This window comes from Apis dorsata, unplaced genomic scaffold (genome assembly GCF_000469605.1).
Source record: "Apis dorsata unplaced genomic scaffold, Apis dorsata 1.3 scaffold_1187, whole genome shotgun sequence".
Lineage (NCBI taxonomy): Eukaryota > Metazoa > Arthropoda > Insecta > Hymenoptera > Apidae > Apis > Apis dorsata.
The window spans coordinates 138,294-146,440 of NW_006264284.1; the positions used below are offsets into that span (position 1 = coordinate 138,294).

Genomic DNA, 8,147 nt, shown 5'->3' on the forward strand with positions numbered 1-8,147 from the left:
AATAAAATAATTGTGAAATATTCAAAGCAATCTTATTATAAGTATCAAGCATGCACTATACTAGATATTAGATTTCTTCATACACTGTTTGCTTATTAAAATAAAATTATATTTTATAATATAATCTTATGAAATACAATAATTAACGAATCACGAACAAATTTAAAATTGATTTTAAATAGATATAGGATTGCAAAAATAAAATAAAATATATTTATTTCTAAATTAATGGTAAAATGAAATAAAATGAAATAAAATGAAGAGTTTTTCCACACTATTATCTATCTCTACTCCTTTCATCTGATATAATTATTATAAACTTAAATTTCTTATAATTTCATATCATCATTTATGTATTTTATATATTAACATCCTACATGTGTATATATATTACATATTTTATTTCAAATTATATTTTTATATTTTAAAGAAAAAGAAAATTAATTAAATCTCATTTTTTTTCTACATCACTAAATTCGCCATTATTTTTGCTCAAATAAAAGAATTTTATTTCTGAATTTTCGTTTGCTGGGCACGTTTCTTAAACGTTTCTCTTTTAAAAGATTTACACGAAAAATCATACCGAATCAAGAAATGTTATTTTCAAAATTAAAAGAAATAAATGTTTTAAACTCGTAATTGAAATAAAAAAATTAACAATGAAAATATAATATTTAACAAATTGATTATCTTCGATGTGATATTACTACAATACAATTGTTTTCAATATGACACTATTACAAAAAAAGCCAAGAATACAATGATATAAATAGCCTAATTCTTAAAATTTAAATTTTCACCGTATCGAGACAATTATATAGATCCATAGCAAAGCAATTAGCAAAAGTTAAGGCTCGACCATGCTAACTGGATTTTAAAATGGAATGCTCGTGGCGAGGGAAGAAAGTCGAGGCTGGTGATTCGGAGGATGAAGAACCTAACCGACATTTCTTTTCACTCCGTTTCTCTCTGCGACTGCGTTCCAGATTTTTATGACGTATGCAGCGTGATAAAGTACACTTAACTCGAGGTCTTTTTGTTCCCGTGGATATTTCAAGTAACACACCGGAACGCTTTTTCTTTGAATTTTAAAATAAACCAGCTAACACGACCCATATACGACACATCTCATGCATCCCTCTGTTGCTCTAATTGAAATGTAATCCGAGAAAAATCAAAACTTGATATGCATACGCTTTAAACTTGACGGTAAAAGTCGTGTTGAATTCTTTCGTGACGTATGCAGAAAGATGGAAGAGATGATGGAGGTATATGAGACGATGAAATTTTATCGTTAAATTAAAATAAATCAAAATAATAAGTGTCGAGGAATATTAAATAATCAAATTTTTTTGAATGATAAAATGATTATATTTGTGTAAAGGTTTTTATGTATGAATATTAATATAATATAATTTTATGTTATATGTGTATTATATTATTATATAATTATGATGATTGATGATGCGACACTAGCGCCATGTGATTATCTACTAATATTTAATATTTATCTATTTATGTGAATTTTTATCATTAATTATTTATCATTATTAATTGTATAATAAAATTTAAATTTCCAAAAATTAGAATATTTATTAAATTAAATTATAATACATAGCAAGTAAAATGAAAATAAAAATATTTCTTAATAATCTTCTATAATTCTTGTATTTACATACAAGATGTTAATATGAAACATTCTTTATATAATAACTTTTATGTTTGCTCTTTAGAATTTATTCTCTAAAAATTTTCCAAGAAAATAAAAATAATTAAAAATTACGAGATTTATATTAAATTAAAAATGATTGTATAGTATAATTATGGTAATAAATTGTTTTTTAATGCAATTTTTATGAACATAATCTTATTCGATATATTGCATTCATTTTAATAACAAGCAAAGAAAATAATTATATAGAGAAGATAATAGAAATAATAAGATAAATTTAAAAAAACGAAAGTTTTACATAATAATAAAATTTTCAGTATTATATCAGGATACATATAATAAAAATATTGTAATATAATAAATTAAATCATTATTATATAAAAAAAAAGATATGTCAGAAAAATTCAATTCAAATATCAACAATTTTTCAGTCGAAATTCATTAATTCTTTAATCTTCGCATATTTCATAATGAAAAATGTTTCATATGGATGCATAAAATTTAATATTGGCACAATATTATCATTGAATAATATTTACAAATGTTCGTTGAATGTTCTTTTTGAAGAGCAATAGAATTAAAATTTAAAATCACATAAATAATTTTTGCCCTTTCAAATTCTTGAATTTCTCATATTATTTTTTTATTGTACGTTATTAATTTTATAAATTAATTATTACATTATTAAATATTGTAATGTTTGTAATAATTTTTATATTATTAATCGAAACCAGAATATTTCACAATCAGAATCTAAAAAGATAGATATTTTGAAAATTATTAACGATTTCTTTTTCAACACTAAATAGAAAAAAATTTTTTTCTTACGAAGAAAATATTTCTATTTTGCATATAAACTTTTTTCAAAGAGATATTTCTTCAAAAATTCTTCAGAATTGATATTAATTCCACGACAATTAAACGGATAAAAAATGTGACAATTAGCATTATCACATATCTTTAATTATATCCCATTTATTTCTAACTTCTATAAAGTTATTATCGTAAAAAATTTGATGTATGAATGAGTTTTTTAATTTATTTGCAAATATATGATTTATCTTTTTATTTGTTTAATCTTCAATAACCGATAATCGATTGTATTTTACATTCTTATTCCCTTCTATATCGTGCCAATAATTTTCACCAATTACGTGACGGCAAAGCACTGCCATCTGTGAAGATGGCAAGGATAACAAGGATCTTAGATGGTCAATTTGAATAATAGGATGGAACCGTCTTGGCAGTTGAACCAGATAAACAGAGAAATAAATGAGAATGGACGTTCTCTTGCGTGGAATGTTGTAGTTATACGGAGAATCGAATGGATTCGAGATAGCCAGCCGGAATAATGTGGCTGTATGAATTATGTAGCCGCTCGTTTGGAAATTTGGCGGATTATCAGCCTTGTCTCGCGTCCAATCATGATTATTCAAAGGAGGAAGCGTGAATAATAGGAATCGAATGGTATTGGGTGTAAATTAACGTTGCTTTAATATCAATCTAGCCAGCAACTATCAGAAACTTGAATTAAACGCGATAAAATTATTAGTTATTAGTTATGCAATAATTTGTCGTATTGTTTTTTTTTAATTAATTAGTATTCTATTGTGATTAAAAATAAAATCCACTACATTAATATTAACAAATAACGTTATTTATTAATGTTTCTTTTAGACTTAAAACGAGATAGATTTATCTACAATATCATCCGCTTAATTATTTTATATAAGAGAATGTAAGTGGCTCATAAAAATAAGCTTCAATAATGTTTTACAAATTCATTTAATTTAAAAATTCTGATTTTAATGAAAAGTAATGAAAATATGTGTAGAGCAATATCATTGGAACAATTTTTTTTATCGATAAAAACTTTTTTTAACGAAATGAAATCAGATCTTAAATTTTCAGCATTTTTTCGTATTTGAATTTTTTTTATACCATATTGAAAATTAAGCATTTTTTATATGAAAAGTTCTATCTAATCTCGCATTATGATGAAGTAATATTTCAAAAAAGAAAAAAAGTATTTAAATTCTAAGCCTTGATTTCATACAATATTTTTTAAAATAATATATATATATATCGTTAAAAAAAAATTGTTCGAAGTTTAATACATTATACTCAAAAAAAAAATAAATAAATAAATAAATAAAAAAATAAAAATATTTTTTATTTTTTTGTTTTTTAAATATAACTTTATAATAGTAATAGAGATGGAGGAAAATTTTTTTTTATAAAAAATGTTTAATTTTTAAAGTAAATTTTCATCATCATTTATAGAGAACTTGATTTCTTCTTAATAATTAAATGAATTTTCTTGTAACATATAATATCAACGATTTTGTGAGTCATTGTATACATTTTTTATCAGATTAAAAAAAAGTTACAATATTTTTTTTTTTATAATGCAATTAGAATTTATATAATAATTAATTTGTGAATTCATCAATATAAATCAAAAAGATTAAAAATTGTCTCTATTAAGAAATATCTTATATGTTAATTAAGTGCAAACATTTACAGTTATCGATTCGAAAAGCGATTCTAGTTTGAAAGTTGCCTCGACACTTTGCCAACGATAAGAAGTTTGACTAAATTTGCGTAATACGCTTGATGATACCATTAGTAGATTATATTATTCATGATAGATTACTTTAGAAATTATCTTGGCCAAGGAAATTACTGTTTACGCATTTTCATCATTCATTGTCAGAATTCTCGTTACGTTCAAATTGATATGTAATCCGCACGTGAACAAATTTTTCTATTTACGTTACAAATTTAAAAAATTTATCAGATTTAATCTGATAAGAAATATGTGATTGAAAAATCTTGTTTATCTTTTAATTGGATTATTTGAATCACAGCAGAATCCGAAATTTTGAACATTTGAATTATTTTATTCAATATTGATTTTTAAAATAATAAAAATTATGTTATTGTAGAGATTGTAAATTGAATTTTATCGTCAAAATCAAAAAAAATATTTGATATATTATTTGAGCTGATTATACTTATATATCTTACTATATACTTATATATAATATTAAATATCATTATCAAATTTTTAATTTTTAAAGAACATGTAATAAAGTAATAATAAAAATAATTACTTTTTACTTTTATATATTTTACACATATTATGCATTTTTATATGAAACATGTAAAATGAATATACATTATATTTACATGAAAAATATAATAGTTTTATATTACATGCATTTCTAAATTATCCATCATGATAAATATAATAAATTATAATTACTTGCTTGTTTTCATACATGGATATAATTTTTCATCAATAATTCATTTATATCCATATTCAATTAATCAATTTCATTTTTTAAACATTCATTTTTAAACTTGATTTATTCAAAAAACGAAATCTCAAATAAAATTTTATACTTTTCATCTTATTATTGCATATAAAATCATCTGTCATTATTTTTCATCACGTTCGTGAATAAATATACATATCATATATATTTTGATATATTAACCACAATCTAATAATCAAGAAAGGGATAATCGAAAATAATTAAATTTTCATCAAGCACAGCCATTTGTTTGAATTATAATTTGGTCATACTATATAATAATTGGTCCAGAAAGAATTATCATATAATAAGAATGAAAGGAAAATACAAAATATAATACAATCAAATTATTTTTTAGTAATTGAAACTATTATAAAAATTAATATAAATATAATCATGTTTATTATTATTTTAATCATAAAAATAATCAATAATTAGACTCAATAAGACTTATTATATTGCTCTATATTTTGTAGCAATATAATAAAAAATATAGGAAAATTATATGTGTCTTAGTAATTCAATACATAGTAATTAATGTGAATCAGATAACATCTGTCTCAAGCCAGTAATTTTGAGAATTGATAGCAAATGGTCATGTAAACGAACAAATTCGTTATTATATTATACTTGTAAGTATAATATAGAGACATAACAATAATTAACGATAATTAATAAATAATTAATGATTAACAATAATTAATAAATAAAAAACAATAATTAATTAAAACTTGTAAAAAAGAATTAATGATCCAAATAATTCACTTGAATATTAAAAAAATATTGCAGAATAAATTTTATAAATCTCGAATTAGAATAGATACTCATAAAAAAAATATATATATATATATAAAAAATATATCTCGATAAAAATCAACTTTATTGATCTTTCTAATTGTTACGTGTATTAATTCCATACCATTTGTTATGGAATAAAAAAATGATGCGAAATAATTGGCAAATTTATTTCGATTGTTCGAAAACAATCGTGTTACTACAATTACGATGCACACATGTGTAATTCGTTGGACTGAAACTTATTGGAATAAAACAACTGTTTCACACATGAGTGTACATTTCGTTTTTTATATTTAATACATCAATGACTTTGTTTCCATGGATTATTTTTTCCATTGCATAATCCTTTGAACGTATACATACATATATACATTTTTTTTTAGTTAGGTTAAAATGTTTCACTATTAAAGACTATGGATAAATTAATAGTTAGGAAAATAAATCACATTTTTTAATTTTTATATGAGAATAAATTTAAAATTGAATTTAATCAATTATTTCTATACCTACAGTGTTTTCAAAAATATTCTGGAGACATGAAAATAGAAATGAAAATAGAAATAAATAATTCAAAATCTATTATATCTCTGTTATCTGAATTTATAGGAATACAAGATAAAAGAATTATATTGAATAATGCAATACAAATTTTTGAATGAATTATTTTTTATTTTAAATAACATGTTTATTTACAACATGTTTCATTATAAATGAATAATGTAAATTTTATTATAAAAATTAGGAATTCCATATTTTTTTTAATTGTTAATTATCAAATTACATAGATTTTTTATGTACAAAGAAATATATACTTTATATAATAATTTTCAATTTTATCCTTTTTTTTTAATGACAATGATTTTGAATTTTGAAATGTTATCTATATTTTTGTCAATTTTATTTTTTATTCTAATTGCTTTTTTATTTTCTTAAATATTGCCGATTTCATTTCAATAACAATTCAAACCTAACCTAATATATCGCTACATGCTTCGATACATTTCAATATCTAGCATTATATGTACTGAATGTATTCAACATCAATTATAAATTAAATTCTATTTCCATATCTGTGATAAGAAATGTTTACATTGTTATGAATAGAAATAGTGTACAGGATAATAGAATGTTAGGTTAATAGAACATTCATATAATAGAGATATTATTATTGTAGATATTATTGCAAATAATAATGCAAAATAATTTAACTTAAAAATTAAAAATAACTTAAAAATATACATCTATATGTAGATATATATTTTGCAATAGTCTAATATTTTGCAATATATTGAAGTATAATATATAGATATCAAAAAATAAAAAAACTTTCATTTTAATACGAACTATTGTTTAAATATTAAAAGAAAATTCCAAAATGAATTTTTATATTAAAAAAATATTCAAATTATGTTATTTAAAAAAATTATGTTAAAATGATTTATTTAAATTTTTCTTATTTATTTCAATTTTTATTATTAAGTTTGATATTAGGTTTGATATTATTGGTAGTATGTTTTAAAAATTATTAAAAATATATTAAAAATTATTTTTTGCTTAATAATAATATATTCTACGTTTTATTTTTATTTTAAACAAATTTATTATTTTTCATTAATAGATTGATTTTTATCTATTTGATATTTCAATTTTCGCATATAAATTCAATGATCATACAATTATGTGTAATTTATTATTTTACTTTGATAACTTAAATTTTATATAATATAATTTTATTATATATACATATAATAAATTTCATAAATTTCTGATCGATATATAATATTATTTATATTAATTAATATTAATTTTAATAATATATTCAAATATTCTTGCAAATTTTGCTTTTTTTTTTATTTATTTTGTAATTGAGATAATAAATTACTATTTCTCATTTTCAATACTTCAATACTATTATAGAAAAATATTAATGTTTTAATATTATTAATATTAATTTAAAGAGAATACTAAATATTAAAAATAAAAATTTTGTAAATTTATTATGTACCAAAATGTAAAATATATAAATAAATATATATAAATATAAACAAATATTATTTTTGTCAAAATAATATAGGATAATTGATTTAAAAAAATCTTATTATTCAAAAATCTTTTATCTGAATAATATTATATAAAATATTAATATGTTATCGATAATTCGATATATCGATTCAAATATCGATAATTGTTAAAATATTCTTAACAAATGAAAATAATTATATATAATTATATATAATTCCAATTTTTTTTATTCAAAGTTATTATTAAAAACATTGTTATGGATTGGGTTTTCAATATTCGATTCAAAATATTATTAAAATAGCACAAATAAAAATGAATTTTGAATTTATTTTAAA

At 20.3% G+C, this 8,147-nt stretch overlaps 1 protein-coding gene and 1 long non-coding RNA gene across 4 annotated transcripts in view; one reads left to right on the forward strand and one right to left on the reverse strand.

Moving 5' to 3' along the window:
- The window catches only part of LOC102676123 (cadherin EGF LAG seven-pass G-type receptor 1-like), a 154,115-nt gene that overhangs the window by 135,346 nt on the left and 10,622 nt on the right, over positions 1 to 8,147 (reverse strand). The gene's annotated exons all lie outside the window — the stretch shown is intronic.
- The window catches only part of LOC102676024, a 26,756-nt gene that overhangs the window by 9,705 nt on the left and 8,904 nt on the right, over positions 1 to 8,147 (forward strand). The gene's annotated exons all lie outside the window — the stretch shown is intronic.